Below are 16,802 nucleotides of genomic sequence, written 5' to 3'. Positions count from 1 at the left end.
GCATTGTGCCTTTCCTAAGTAATTCCGATGCAATTTCTGTGTTTCGTCGTCAATAAGAAGGTCCAAGGGATGCAGTAAACCTGAGGTGAAGAATCGGAATCTATAACTAGTGGCTCAGGAATGGTTCAAAACATAGACAGTAAGAAGAGTCAGTCTTCTTGTACTTAAGTCGGCATTGTGCATTTTCTATTTAATTCCGATGCAATTTCTGTGTGTCATCGTCAATAATAAAGTCCAAGGGATATAGTAAACCTGAAGTGAAGAATCGGAATCTACACTCCTAGAAATTGAAATAAGAACACCGTGAATTCATTGTCCCAGGAAGGGGAAACTTTATTGACACATTCCTAGGGTCAGATACATCACATGATCACACTGACAGAACCACAGGCACATAGACACAGGCAACAGAGCATGCACAATGTCGGCACTAGTACAGTGTATATCCACCTTTCGCAGCAATGCAGGCTGCTATTCTCCCATGGAGACGATCGTAGAGATGCTGGATGTAGTCCTGTGGGACGGCTTGCCATGCCATTTCCACCTGGCGCCTCAGTTGGACCAGCGTTCGTGCTGGACGTGCAGACCGCGTGAGACGACGCTTCATCCAGTCCCAAACATGCTCAATGGGGGACAGATCCGGAGATCTTGCTGGCCAGGGCAGTTGGCGTACACCTTCTAGAGCACGTTGGGTGGCACGGGATACATGCGGACGTGCATTGTCCTGTTGGAACAGCAAGTTACCTTGCCGGTCTAGGAATGGTAGAACGATGAGTTCGATGACGCTTTGGATGTACCGTGCACTATTCAGTGTCCCCTCGACGATCACCAGTGGTGTACGGCCAGTGTAGGAGATCGCTCCCCACACCATGATGCCGGGTGTTGGCGCTGTGTGCCTCGGTCGTATGCAGTCCTGATTGTGGCGCTCACCTGCACGGCGCCAAACACGCATACGACCATCATTGGCACCAAGGCAGAAGCGACTGTCATCGCTGAAGACGACACGTCTCCATTCGTCTCTCCATTCACGCCTGTCGCGACACCACTGGACGATGTTGGGGCAGGAGCGGAAGACGGTCTAACGGTGTGCGGGACCGTAGCCCAGCTTCATGGAGACGGTTGCGAATGGTCCTCGCCGATACCCCAGGAGCAACAGTGTCCCTAATTTGCTGGGAAGTGGCGGTGCGGTCCCCTACGGCACTGCGTAGGATCCTACGGTCTTGGCGTGCATCCGTGCGTCGCTGCGGTCCGGTCCCAGGTCGACGGGCACGTGCACCTTCCGCCGACCACTGGCGACAACATCGATGTACTGTGGAGACCTCACGCCCCACGTGTCGAGCAATTCGGCGGTACGTCCACCCGGCCTCCCGCATGCCCACTATACGCCCTCGCTCAAAGTCCGTCAACTGCACATACGGTTCACGTCCACGCTGTCGCGGCATGCTACCAGTGTTAAAGACTGCGATGGAGCTCCGTATGCCACGGCAAACTGGCTGACACTGACGGCGGCGGTGCACAAATGCTGCGCAGCTAGCGCCATTCGACGGTCAACACCGCGGTTCCTGGTGTGTCCGCTGTGCCGTGCGTGTGATCATTGCTTGTACAGTCCTCTCGCAGTGTCCGGAGCAAGTATGGTGGGACTGACACACCGGTGTCAATGTGTTCTTTTTTCCATTTACAGGAGTGTATAACTAGTGTCACAGGAATGGTTCAAAACTTAGACAGTCGGAAGAGTCAGTCTTCTTGTACTTAAGTCGGCATTGTGAATTTTGTATTTAATTCCGATGCAACTTCTGTGTTTCATCGTCAATAAGAGGGTCCAAGGGATACTGTACACCTGAAATGAAGCATCGTATTCTATAACTAGTGTCACAGGAATCGTTCAAATCATAGACAGTAAGGAGAGTCAGTCCTCTTGTACTGAAGTCGGCGTTGTGCCTTTTCTATTTAATTCCGATGCAATATCTGTGTTTGATCATTAAGAAGAAGGTCAGAGGGATACAGTAAACCTGAAGTGAAGCATCGGAATGTATAACTAGTGTCACAGGAATTGTTCAAAGCATAGCCAGTAGGAAGAGTCAGTCTTCTTGTACTTGAGTCTGCATTGTGCTTTTTGTATTTAATTCCGATGCATTTTCTGTGTTTCATCGTCAATAAGAAGGTCAGAGGGATACAGTAAACATGAAGTGAAGCATCGGAATCTAAAACCGGTCTCACAGGAAAGGATCAAAACATAGAGTGTAAGAAGTGCCAGTCATCTTGTATTTGAGTCGGCATTGTGCCTTTTGTATTTAATTCCGATGCAATTTCTAAGTTTCATCGTCAATAAGAAGGTCAGAGGGATACAGTAAACCTGAAGTGAAGCACAGGAATCTATAACTAGTGTCACAGGAATGGTTAAAAACATTGACAGTAAGATGAGTCAGTCTTCTTGTACTTAAGTCGGCATTGTGCATTTTGTATTTAATTCCGATGCAATTTCTGTGTTTCATCGGCAATAAGAAGGGAGGAAGGATACAGTAAACCTTAAGTGAAGCATCGGAATCTATAACTAGTATCACAGGAATGGGTCAAATCATAGACAGTTTGAAGAGTCAGTCTTCTTGTACTTAAGTCGTCATTGTGCCTTTTGTATTTAATTCCGATGCAATTTCTGTGTTTCATCGTCAAAAAGAAGGTCCAAGTGATACAGTAAACCTAAAGTGAAGCATCGGAATCTATAACTAGTGTCACAGGAATGGTTCAAAACATAGACAGTAAGAAGAGTCAGTCTTCTTGTACTTAAGTTCTTCATTGTGCCTTTCCTATTTAATTCCGGTGCATTTTCTGTGTATCGTCGTCAATAAGAAGGTCCAAGGGATGCAGTAAACCTGAAGTGAAGCATCGGAATGTATAACTAGTGTCACAGGAATGGTTCAAATCATTGACAGTAAGAAGAGTCAGTCTACTTGTACTTAAGTCGGCTTTGTTCCTTTTGTATTTAATCCCGATGCAATTTCTGTGTTTCATCGTCAATAAGAAGGTCAGAGGGATACAGTAAACATGAAGTGAAGCATCGGAATCTAAAACCGGTCTCACAGGAAAGGATCAAAACATAGAGTGTAAGAAGAGCCAGTCATCTTGTATTTGAGTCGGCATTGTGCCTTTTGTATTTAATTCCGATGCAATTTCTAAGTTTCATCGTCAATAAGAAGGTCAGAGGGATACAGTAAACCTGAAGTAAAGCACAGGAATCTATAACTAGTGTCACAGGAATGGTTAAAAACATTGACAGTAAGATGAGTCAGTCTTCTTGTACGTAAGTCGGCATTGTGCATTTTGTATTTAATTCCGATGCAATTTCTGTGTTTCATCGGCAATAAGAAGGGAGGAAGGATACAGTAAACCTTAAGTGAAGCATCGGAATCTATAACTAGTATCACAGGAATAGGTCAAATCATAGACAGTTTGAAGAGTCAGTCTTCTTGTACTTAAGTCGTCATTGTGCCTTTTGTATTTAATTCCGATGCAATTTCTGTGTTTCATCGTCAAAAAGAAGGTCCAAGTGATACAGTAAACCTAAAGTGAAGCATCGGAATCTATAACTAGTGTCACAGGAATGGTTCAAAACATAGACAGTAAGAAGAGTCAGTCTTCTTGTACTTAAGTCGGCATTGTGCCTTTCCTATTTAATTCCGGTGCATTTTCTGTGTATCGTCGTCAATAAGAAGGTCCAAGGGATGCAGTAAACCTGAAGTGAAGCATCGGAATGTATAACTAGTGTCACAGGAATGGTTCAAATCATTGACAGTATGAAGAGTCAGTCTACTCGTACTTAAGTCGGCTTTGTTCCTTTTGTATTTAATCCCGATGCAATTTCTGTGTTTCATCGTAAATAAGAAGGTCCAAGGGATACAGTAAACCTGAAGTGAATCATCGGAATCTATAACTAGTGTCACAGGAATGGTTCAAAACATAGTCAGTAAGAAGAGTCAGTCTTCTTGTACTTATGTCGACATTGTGGCTTTTCTATTTAATTCCGATGCAATTTCTGTGTTTCATCGTCAATAACAAGGTCAAAGGGATACAGTAAACCAAGAGTGAACCATCGGAATCTATAACTAGTGTCAATGGAATGGTTTAAATCATAGACAGTAAGAAGAGTCAGTCCTCTTGTACTTAAGTCAGCATTGTGCCTTTTGTATTTAATTCTGATGTAATTTCTGTGTTTCATCGTCAATGAGAAGGTCCAAGGGATACAGTAACCCCGAAGTGAAGCATCGGAATCTATAACAAGTGTCACAGGAATGGTTCAAAAAATAGACAGTAGGAAGAGTCAGTCTTCGTGTACTTAAGTCAGCATTGTGCCTTTTGTATTTAATTCCGATGCAATTTCTGTGTTTCATAGTCAATAAGAAGGTCCAAGGGATACAGTAAACCTGAAGTGAGGCATCGGAATCTATAACTAGCGTCACAGGAATGCTTCAAAACATAGACAGTAGGAAGAGTCGGTCTTCTTGTACTTAAGTCGGCATGGTGCCTTTTGTATTTAATTCCGATGCAATTTCTGTGTTTCATCGTCAATAAGAAGGTCCAAGGGATACAGTAAACATATAGCGAAGCATCGGAATCTAAAACTAGTCTCACAGGAAAAGTTCAAAGCATAGTCAATAAGAAGAGTCAGTCTACTTGTACTTAAGTCGGCATTGTGCCTTCTCTATTTAATTCCGATGCAATATCTAAGTTTCATCGTCAATAAGAAGGTCAGAGGGATACAGTAAACCTGAAGTGAAGCATCGGATTCTATAACTAGTGTCACACGAATGGTTAACAACATTGACAGTAAGAAGAGTCAGTCTCCTTGTACTTAAGTCGTCATTGTGCCTTTTGTATTTAATTGCGATGCAATTTCTGTGTTTCATCGTCAATAAGAAGGTCCAAGTTATACAGTAAACCTAAAGTGAAGCATCGGAATCTATAACTAGTGTCACAGGAATAGTTCAAAAAATAGACAGTAAGAAGAGTCAGTCTTCTTGTACTTAAGTCGGCATTGTGCCTTTCCTAAGTAATTCCGATGCAATTTCTGTGTTTCGTCGTCAACAAGAAGGCCCGAGGGATGCAGTAAACCTGAAATGAAGCATCGGAATCTATAACTAGTGTCACAGGAATGGTTCAAAACATAGACAGTAAGAAGAGTCAGTCATCTTACACTTAAGTCGGCATTGTGCCTTATGTATTTAATTCCGATGCAATTTCTGTGTTTCATCGGCAATAAGAAGGGAGGAGGGATTCAGTAAACCTGAAGTGAAGCATCGGAATCTATAACTAGTATCACAGGAATGGTTCAAATCATAGACAGTTTGAAGAGTCAGTCTTCTTGTACTTAAGTCGTCATTGTGCCTTTTCTATTTAATTCCGATGCAGTTTCTGTGTTTCGTCGTCAATGAGAAGATCCAAGGATACAGTGAACATGAAGTGAAGCATCGGAATCTATAACTAGTGTCACAGGAATGGTTAAAAACATAGACAGAAGGATGAGTCAGTCTTCTTGTACGTAAGTCGGCATTGTGCCTTTTGTATTTAATTCCGATGCAATTTCTGTGTTTCATCGTCAATAAGAAGGTCAGAGGGATACAGTAAACCTGAAGTGAAGCATCGGAATCTATAACTAGTGTCACGGGAATGGTTCAAAACATAGAGATTTTGAAGAGTCAGTCTTCTTATACTTAAGTCGGCACTGTGCCATTTGTATTTAATTTCGAAGCAATTTCTGTGTTTCATCGTCAATTAGTAGATCAGAGGGATACAGTAAACCTGAAGTGAAGCATCGGAATGTATAACTAGTGTCACAGGAATGGTTCAAATCATAGACAGTAGGAAGAACCAGATTTCTTGTACTTGAGTCGGCCTTGTGCCTTTTGTATTTAATTCTGATGCAATTTCTGTGTTTCGTCGTCAATAAGAAGTTCCAAGTGATACAGTAAACATATAGTGAAGCATCGGAAACTTCAACTAGTGTCACCGGAATGGTTGAAAACGTAGACAGTAAGAAGAGTCAGTCTTCTTGTACTTAAGTCGGCATTGTGCCTTTTATATTCAATTCCGACGCAATTTCTGTGTTTCAACATCAATAAGAAGGTGAGAGGGATACAGTAAACCTGAAGTGAGGCATCGGAATCTATAACTAGTGTCACAGGAATGTTTCAAAACATAGTAAGTGAGAAGAGTCAGTCTTCTTGTATTTAAGTCGGCATGGTGCCTTTTGTATTTAATTCCGATGCAATTTCTGTTTTTCATCGTCAATAAGAAGGTCCAAGGGATACAGTAAACATATTGTGAAGCATCGGAATCTTAAACTGGTCGCACATTAAATGTTCAAAACATAGCCAGTAAGAAGAGTGAGTTCTCTTGTACTTAAGTCGGCACTGTGCCTTTTCTTTTTAATTCCGATGCAATTTCTGTGTTTCATCGTCAATAAGAAGGTCCAAGGGATACAGTAAACCTGAAGTGAGGCATCGGAATCTATAAGTAGTGTCACAGGAATGGTTCAAAACATAGACAGTAAGAAGAGTCAGTCTTCTTGTACTTAAGTCGGCATTGTGCCTTTCCTATTTAATTCCGGTGCATTTGCTGTGTTTCGTCGTCAATAAGAAGGTCCAAGGGATGCAGTAAACCTGAAGTGAAGCATCGTATTCTATAACTAGTGTCACAGGAATGGTTCAAATCATTGACAGTAAGAAGAGTCAGTTTTCTTGTACTTAAGTCGGCATTGTGCCTTTTGTATTTAATTCTGATGCAATTTCTGTGTTTCATCGTCAATAAGAAGGTCAGAGGGATACAGTACACCTGAAGTGAAGCATCGGAATCTGTAACTAGTGTCACAGGAATGGTTCAGAACATAGACAGTAAGAAGAGTCAGTCTTCTTGTACTTAAGTCGGCATTGTGCATTTTCTATTTAATTCCGAGCAACTTCTGTGTGTCATCGTCAATAATAAAGTCCAAGGGATATAGTAAACCTGAAGTGAAGAATCGGAATCTATAACTAGTGTCACAGGAATGGTTCAAAACATAGTCAGTAAGAAGATTAGTCTACTTGTACTTAAGTCGGCATTGTGACTTTTGTATTTAATTCCGATGCAACTTCTGCGTTTCATCGTCAATAAGAAGGTCCAAGGGATACAGTACACCTGAGATGAAGCATCGAAATCTATAACTAGTGTGACAGGAATCGTTCAAATCATAGACAGTTGGGAGAGTCAGTCTTCTTGTACTTAAGTAGCCATTGTGCCTTTTCTATTTAATTCCGATGCAATTTCTGTGTTTGATCAACAAGAAGAAGGTCAGAGGGATACAGTAAACCTGAAGTGAAGCATCGGAATGTATAACTAGTGTCGCAGGAATTGTTCAAAACACTGCCAGTAGGAAGAGTCAGTCTTCTTGTACTTAAGTCGGCATTGTGCCTTTTGTATTTCATTCCGATGCAATTTCTGTGTTTCATCGTCAATAAGAAGGTCAGAGGGATACAGTAAACATAAAGTGAAGCACAGGAATCTATAACTAGTGTCACAGGAATGGTTAAAAACATTGACAGTAAGATGAGTCAGTCTTCTTGTACTTAAGTCGGCATTGTGCCTTTTGTATTCAATTCCGATGCAATTTCTGTGTTTCATCGTCAAGAAGAAGGTCCAAGTGATACAGTAAACCTAAAGTGATGCATCGGAATCTATAACTAGTGTCACAGGAATGGTTCAAAACATAGACAGTAAGAAGAGTCAGTCTTCTTGTACTTAAGTCGGCATTGTGCCTTTCCTATTTAATTCCGGTGCATTTTCTGTGTTTCGTCGTCAATAAGAAGGTCCAAGGGATGCAGTAAACCTGAAGTGAAGCATCGTATTCTATAACTAGTGTCACAGGAATGGTTCAAATCATTGACAGTAAGAAGAGTCAGTTTTCTTGTACTTAAGTCGGCATTGTGCCTATTGTATTTAATTCTGATGCAATTTCTGTGTTTCATCGACAATAAGAATGTCCAAGGGATGCAGTAAACCTGAAGTGAAGCATCGGAATGTATAACTAGTGTCACAGGAATGGTTCAAATCATTGACAGTAAGAAGAGTCAGTCTACTTGTACTTAAGTCGGCTTTGTTCCTTTTGTATTTAATCCCGATGCAATTTCTGTGTTTCATCGTAAATAAGAAGGTCCAAGGGATACAGTAAACCTGAAGTGAATCATCGGAATCTATAACTAGTGTCACAGGAATGGTTCAAAACATAGTTAGTAAGAAGAGTCAGTCTTCTTGTACTTATGTCGACATTGTGGCTTTTCTATTTAATTCCGATGCAATTTCTGTGTTTCATCGTCAATAACAAGGTCAAAGGGATACAGTAAACCTGGAGTGAACCATCGGAATCTATAACTAGTGTCAATGGAATGGTTTAAATCATAGACAGTAAGAAGAGTCAGTCCTCTTGTACTTAAGTCAGCATTGTGCCTTTTGTATTTAATTCTGATGTAATTTCTGTGTTTCATCGTCAATGAGAAGGTCCAAGGGATACAGTAACCCTGAAGTGAAGCATCGGAATCTATAACAAGTGTCACAGGAATGGTTCAAAAAATAGACAGTAGGAAGAGTCAGTCTTCGTGTACTTAAGTCAGCATTGTGCCTTTTGTATTTAATTCCGATGCAATTTCTGTGTTTCATAGTCAATAAGAAGGTCCAAGGGATACAGTAAACCATAAGTGAGGCATCGGAATCTATAACTAGCGTCACAGGAATGCTTCAAAACATAGACAGTATGAAGAGTCAGTCTTCTTGTACTTAAGTCGGCATGGTGCCTTTTGTATTTAATTCCGATTTAATTTCTGTGTTTCATCGTCAATAAGAAGGTCCAAGGGATACAGTAAACATATAGCGAAGCATCGGAATCTAAAACTAGTCTCACAGGAAAAGTTCAAAGCATAGTCAATAAGAAGAGTCAGTCTATTTGTACTTAAGTCGGCATTGTGCCTTCTCTATTTAATTCCGATGCAATATCTAAGTTTCATCGTCAATAAGAAGGTCAGAGGGATACAGTAAACCTGAAGTGAAGCATCGGATTCTATAACTAGTGTCACACGAATGGTTAATAACATTGACAGTAAGAAGAGTCAGTCTTCTTGTACTTAAGTCGGCGTTGTGCCTTTTGTATTTAATTCCGATGCAATTTCTGTGTTTCATCGTCAATAAGAAGGTCCAAGTTATACAGTAAACCTAAAGTGAAGCATCGGAATCTATAACTAGTGTCACAGGAATAGTTCAAAAAATAGACAGTAAGAAGAGTCAGTCTTCTTGTACTTAAGTCGGCATTGTGCCTTTCCTAAGTAATTCCGATGCAATTTCTGTGTTTCGTCGTCAATAAGAAGGCCCGAGGGATGCAGTAAACCTGAAATGAAGCATCGGAATCTATAACTAGTGTCACAGGAATGGTTCAAAACATAGACAGTAAGAAGAGTCAGTCCTCTTGTATTTAAGTCGGCATTGTGCCTTATGTATTTAATTCCGATGCAATTTCTGTGTTTCATCGGCAATAAGAAGGGAGGAGGGATACAGTAAACCTGAAGTGAAGCATCGGAATGTATAACTAGTGTCACAGAAATGGTTTAAATCATAGACAGTAAGAAGAGTCAGTCCTCTTGTACTTAAGTCAGCATTGTGCCTTTTGTATTTAATTCTGATGTAATTTCTGTGTTTCATCGTCAATGAGAAGGTCCACGGGATACAGTAACCCTGAAGTGAAGCATCGGAATCTATAACAAGTGTCACAGGAATGGTTCAAAAAATAGACAGTAGGAAGTGTCAGTCTTCGTGTAGTTAAGTCAGCATGGTGCCTTTTGTATTTAATTCCGATGCAATTTCTGTGTTTCATAGTCAATAAGAAGGTCCAAGGGATACAGTAAACCTGAAGTGAGGCATCGGAATCTATAACTAGCGTCACAGGAATGCTTCAAAACATAGACAGTAGGAAGAGTCAGTCTTCTTGTACTTAAGTCGGCATGGTGCCTTTTGTATTTAATTCCGATGCAATTTCTGTGTTTCATCGTCAATAAGAAGGTCCAAGGGATACAGTAAACATATAGCGAAGCATCGGAATCTAAAACTAGTCTCACAGGAAAAGTTCAAAGCATAGTCAATAAGAAGAGTCAGTCTATTTGTACTTAAGTCGGCATTGTGCCTTCTCTATTTAATTCCGATGCAATATCTAAGTTTCATCGTCAATAAGAAGGTCAGAGGGATACAGTAAACCTGAAGTGAAGCATCGGATTCTATAACTAGTGTCACACGAATGGTTAATAACATTGACAGTAAGAAGAGTCAGTCTTCTTGTACTTAAGTCGGCGTTGTGCCTTTTGTATTTAATTCCGATGCAATTTCTGTGTTTCATCGTCAATAAGAAGGTCCAAGTTATACAGTAAACCTAAAGTGAAGCAAGGAATCTATAACTAGAGTCACAGGAATAGTTCAAAAAATAGACAGTAAGAAGAGTCAGTCTTCTTGTACTTAAGTCGGCATTGTGCCTTTCCTAAGTAATTCCGATGCAATTTCTGTGTTTCGTCGTCAATAAGAAGGCCCGAGGGATGCAGTAAACCTGAAATGAAGCATCGGAATCTATAACTAGTGTCACAGGAATGGTTCAAAACATAGACAGTAAGAAGAGTCAGTCCTCTTGTACTTAAGTCGGCATTGTGCCTTATGTATTTAATTCCGATGCAATTTCTGTGTTTCATCGGCAATAAGAAGGGAGGAGGGATACAGTAAACCTGAAGTGAAGCATCCGAATCTATAACTAGTATCACAGGAATGGTTCAAATCGTAGACAGTTTGAAGAGTCAGTCTTCTTGTACTTAAGTCGTCATTGTGCCTTTTCTATTTAATTCCGATGCAGTTTCTGTGTTTCGTCGTCAATGAGAAGGTCCAAGGATACAGTGAACATGAAGTGAAGCATCGGAATCTATAACTAGTGTCACAGGAATGGTTCAAAACATAGACAGAAGGATGAGTCAGTCTTCTTGTACGTAAGTCGGCATTGTGCCTTTTGTATTTAATTCCGATGCAATTTCTGTGTTTCATCGTCAATAAGAAGGTCAGAGGGATACAGTAAACCTGAAGTGAAGCATCGGAATCTATAACTAGTGTCACGGGAATGGTTCAAAACATAGAGATTTGGAAGAGTCAGTCTTCTTATACTTAAGTCGGCACTGTGCCATTTGTATTTAATTTCGAAGCAATTTCTGTGTTTCATCGTCAATTAGTAGATCAGAGGGATACAGTAAACCTGAAGTGAAGCATCGGAATGTATAACTAGTGTCACAGGAATGGTTCAAATCATAGACAGTAGGAAGAACCAGATTTCTTGTACTTGAGTCGGCCTTGTGCCTTTTGTATTTAATTCCGATGCAATTTCTGTGTTTCATCGTCAATAAGAAGTTCCAAGTGATACAGTAAACATATAGTGAAGCATCGGAAACTTCAACTAGTGTCACCGGAATGGTTGAAAACGTAGACAGTAAGAAGAGTCAGTCTTCTTGTACTTAAGTCGGCATTGTGCCTTTTATATTCAATTCCGATGCAATTTCTGTGTTTCAACATCAATAAGAAGGTGAGAGGGATACAGCAAACCTGAAGTGAGGCATCGGAATCTATAACTAGTGTCACAGGAATGGTTCAAAACATAGTAAGTGAGAAGAGTCAGTCTTCTTGTATTTAAGTCGGCATGGTGCCTTTTGTATTTAATTCCGATGCAATTTCTGTTTTTCATCGTCAATAAGAAGGTCAGAGGGATGCAGTACACCTGAAGTAAAGCATCGGAATCTATAACTAGTGTCACAGGAATGGTTCAGAACATAGACAGTAAGAAGAGTCAGTCTTCTTGTACTTAAGTCGGCATTGTGCATTTTCTATTTAATTCCGAGCAATTTCTGTGTGTCATCGTCAATAATAAAGTCCAAGGGATATAGTAAACCTGAAGTGAAGAATCGGAATCTATAACTAGTGTCACAGGAATGGTTCAAAACATAGACAGTAAGAAGATTAGTCTACTTGTACTTAAGTCGGCATTGTGACTTTTGTATTTAATTCCGATGCAACTTCTGTGTTTCATCGTCAATAAGAAGGTCCAAGGGATACAGTACACCTGAGATGAAGCATCGAAATCTATAACTAGTGTCACAGGAAACGTTCAAATCATAGACAGTTGGGAGAGTCAATCTTCTTGTACTTAAGTCGCCATTGTGCCTTTTCTATTTAATTCCGATGCAATTTCTGTGTTTGATCAACAAGAAGAAGGTCAGAGGGATACAGTAAACCTGAAGTGAAGCATCGGAATGTATAACTAGTGTCGCAGGAATTGTTCAAAACACTGCCAGTAGGAAGAGTCATTCTTCTTGTACTTAAGTCGGCATTGTGCCTTTTGTATTTCATTCCGATGCAATTTCTGTGTTTCATCGTCAATAAGAAGGTCAGAGGGATACAGTAAACATGAAGTGAAGCACAGGAATCTTTAACTAGTGTCACAGGAATGGTTAAAAACATTGACAGTAAGATGAGTCAGTCTTCTTGTACTTAAGTCGGCATTGTGCCTTTTGTATTCAATTCCGATGCAATTTCTGTGTTTCATCGTCAAGAAGAAGGTCCAAGTGATACAGTAAACCTAAAGTGATGCATCGGAATCTATAACTAGTGTCACAGGAATGGTTCAAAACATAGACAGTAAGAAGAGTCAGTCTTCTTGTACTTAAGTCGGCATTGTGCCTTTCCTATTTAATTCCGGTGCATTTTCTGTGTTTCATCGTCAATAAGAAGGTCCAAGGGATGCAGTAAACCTGAAGTGAAGCATCGTATTCTATAACTAGTGTCACAGGAATGGTTCAAATCATTGACAGTAAGAAGAGTCAGTTTTCTTGTACTTAAGTCGGCATTGTGCCTATTGTATTTAATTCTGATGCAATTTCTGTGTTTCATCGACAATAAGAATGTCCAAGGGATACAGTAAACCTGAAGTGGAGCATAGGAATCTATAACAAGTGTCACAGGAATGGTTCAAAAAATAGACAGTAGGAAGAGTCAGTCTTCTTGTACTTAAGTCAGCATTGTGCCTTTTGTATTTAATTCCGATGCAATTTCTGTGTTTCATCGTCAATAAGAAGGTCCAAGGGATACAGTAAACCTGATGTGAGGCATCGGAATCTATAACTTGCGTCACAGGAATGTTTCAAAACATAGACAGTAGGAAGAGTCAGTCTTCTTGTACTTAAGTCGGCTTTGTGCCTTTTGTATTTAATTCCGATGCAATTTCTGTGTTTCATCAACAATAAGAAGGTCCAAGTGATACAGTAAACCTAAAGTGAAGCATCGGAATCTATAACTAGTGTCACAGGAATGGTTCAAAACATAGACAGTAAGAAGTGTCAGTCTTCTTGTACTTAAGTCGGCATTGTGCCTTTCCTAAGTAATTACGATGCAATTTCTGTGTTTCGTCGTCAATAAGAAGGTCCAAGGGATGCAGTAAACCTGAGGTGAAGAATCGGAATCTATTACTAGTGGCTCAGGAATGGTTCAAAACATAGACAGTAAGAAGAGTCAGTCTTCTTGTACTTAAGTCGGCATTGTGCATTTTCTATTTAATTCCGATGCAATTTCTGTGTGTCATCGTCAATAATAAAGTCCAAGGGATATAGTAAACCTGAAGTGAAGAATCGGAATCTATAACTAGTGTCACAGGAATGGTCAAAACTTAGACAGTAGGAAGAGTCAGTCTTCTTGTACTTAAGTCGGCATTGTGAATTTTGTATTTAATTCCGATGCAACTTCTGTGTTTCATCGTCAATAAGAGGGTCCAAGGGATACTGTACACCTGAAATGAAGCATCGTATTCTATAACTAGTGTCACAGGAATCGTTCAAATCATAGACAGTAAGGAGAGTCAGTCCTCTTGTACTGAAGTCGGCGTTGTGCCTTTTCTATTTAATTCCGATGCAATTTCTGTGTTTCATCGTCAATAAGAAGGTCCAAGTTATACAGAAAACCTAAAGTGAAGCATCGGAATCTATAACTAGTGTCACAGGAATAGTTCAAAAAATAGACAGTAAGAAGAGTCAGTCTTCTTGTACTTAAGTCGGCATTGTGCCTTTCCTAAGTAATTCCGATGCAATTTCTGTGTTTTGTCGTTAATAAGAAGGCCCGAGGGTTGCAGTAAACCTGAAATGAAGCATCGGAATCTATAACTAGTGTCACAGGAATGGTTCAAAACATAGACAGTAAGAAGAGTCAGTCCTCTTGTACTTAAGTCGGCATTGTGCCTTATGTATTTAATTCCGATGCAATTTCTGTGTTTCATCGGCAATAAGAAGGGAGGAGGGATACAGTAAACCTGAAGTGAAGCATCGGAATCTATAACTAGTATCACAGGAATGGTTCAAATCATAGACAGTTTGAAGAGTCAGTCTTCTTGTACTTAAGTCGTCATTGTGCATTTTCTATTTAATTCCGATGCAGTTTCTGTGTTTCGTCGTCAATGAGAAAGTCCAAGGATACAGTGAACATGAAGTGAAGCATCGGAATCTATAACTAGTGTCACAGGAATGGTTCAAAACATAGACAGAAGGATGAGTCAGTCTTCTTGTACGTAAGTCGGCATTGTGCCTTTTGTATTTAATTCCGATGCAATTTCTGTGTTTCATCGTCAATAAGAAGGTCAGAGGGATACAGTAAACCTGAAGTGAAGCATCGGAATCTATAACTAGTGACACGGGAATCTTTCAAAACATAGAGATTTGAAAGAGTCAGTCGTCTTATACTTAAGTCGGCACTGTGCCATTTGTATTTAATTTCGAAGCAATTTCTGTGTTTCATCGTCAATTAGTAGATCAGAGCGATACAGTAAACCTGAAGTGAAGCATCGGAATGTATAACTAGTGTCACAGGAATGGTTCAAATCATAGACAGTAGGAAGAACCAGATTTCTTGTACTTGAGTCGGCCTTGTGCCTTTTGTATTTAATTCCGATGCAATTTCTGTGTTTCATCGTCAATAAGAAGTTCCAAGTGATACAGTAAACATATAGTGAAGCATCGGAAACTACAACTAGTGTCACCGGAATGGTTGAAAACGTAGACAGTAAGAAGAGTCAGTCTTCTTGTACTTAAGTCGGCATTGTGCCTTTTATATTCAATTCCGATGCAATTTCTGTGTTTCAACATCAATAAGAAGGTCAGAGGGATACAGTAAACCTGAAGTGAGGCAACGGAATCTATAACTAGTGTCACAGGAATGGTTCAAAACATAGTAAGTGAGAAGAGTCAGTCTTCTTGTATTTAAGTCGGCATGGTGCCTTTTGTATTTAATTCCCATGCAATTTCTGTTTTTCATCGTCAATAAGAAGGTCCAAGGGATACAGTAAACATATTTTGAAGCATCGGAATCTTAAACTGGTCGCACAGGAAATGTTCAAAACATAGCCAGTAAGAAGAAAGAGTTCTCTTGTACTTAAGTCGGCACTGTGCCTTTTCTTTTTAATTCCGATGCAATTTCTGTGTTTCATCGTCAATAAGAAGGTCCAAGGGATACAGTAAACCTGAAGTGAGGCATCGGAATCTATAAGTAGTGTCACAGGAATGGTTCAAAACATAGCCAGTAGGAAGAGTAAGTCTTCTTGTACTTAAGTCGGCATTGTGCCCTTTGTATTTATTTCCGATGCAATTTCTGTGTTTCAACATCAATAAGAAGTTCAGAGGGATACAGTAAACCTGAAGTGAAGCATCGGAATCTAATACCGGTCTCACAGGAAAGGTTCATAGCATTGAGAGTAGGAAGAGCCAGTCATCTTGTATTTGAGTCGGCATTGTGCCTTTTGTATTTAATTCCGATGCAATTTCTGTGTTTCATCGTCAATAAGAAGGTCAGAGGGATACAGTAAACCTGAAGTGAAGCATCGGAATCTATAACTAATGTCAAAGGAATGGTTCAAAACATAGAAAGTTGTAACAGTCAGTCTTCTTGTACATAAGTCGGCATTGTGCCTTTTCTATTTAATTCCGATGCAGTTTCTGTGTTTCGTCGCCAATGAGAAGGTCCAAGGGATACAGTAAACCTGAAGTGAAGCATCGGAATCTATAACTAGTGTCACAGGAATGGTTCAAAACATAGACAGAAGGATGAGTCAGTCTTCTTGTACGTAAGTCGGCATTTTGCCTTTTGTATTTAATTCCGATGCAATTTCTGTGTCTCATCGTCAATAAGAAGGTCAGAGGGATACAGTAAACCTGAAGTGAAGCACCGGAATCTATAACTAGTTTCACACGAATGGTTAATCACATTGACAGTAAGAAGAGTCAGTCTTCTTGTACTTAAGTTGGCATTGTGCCTTTTGTATTTAATTCCGATGCAATTTCTGTGTTTCATCGTCAATAAGAAGGTCCAAGTGCTACAGTAAACCTAAAGTGAAGCATCGGAATCTATAACTAGTGTCACAGGAATGGTTCAAATCATAGACAGTAAGAAGAGTCAGTCCTCTTGTACTTAAGTCGGTATTGTGCCTTTTGTATTTAATTCCGATGCAATTTCTGTGTTTCATCGACAATAAGAAGCGAGGAGGGATACAGTAATCCTGAAGTGAAGCATCGGAATCTATAACTAGTGTCACAGGAAATGTTCAAAACATAACCAGTAAGACGAGTGATTTCTCTTGTACTTAAGTCGGCATTGTGCCTTTTCTGTTTAATTCCGATGCAGTTTCTGTGTTTCGTCGTCAATGAGAAGGTCCAAGGGATACAGTAAACCTGAAGTGA

Source organism: Schistocerca americana, chromosome 3, assembly GCF_021461395.2.
Source record: "Schistocerca americana isolate TAMUIC-IGC-003095 chromosome 3, iqSchAmer2.1, whole genome shotgun sequence".
NCBI classification, from domain to species: Eukaryota; Metazoa; Arthropoda; class Insecta; order Orthoptera; family Acrididae; genus Schistocerca; species Schistocerca americana.
Note: the sequence above shows the minus strand (reverse complement) of the source record.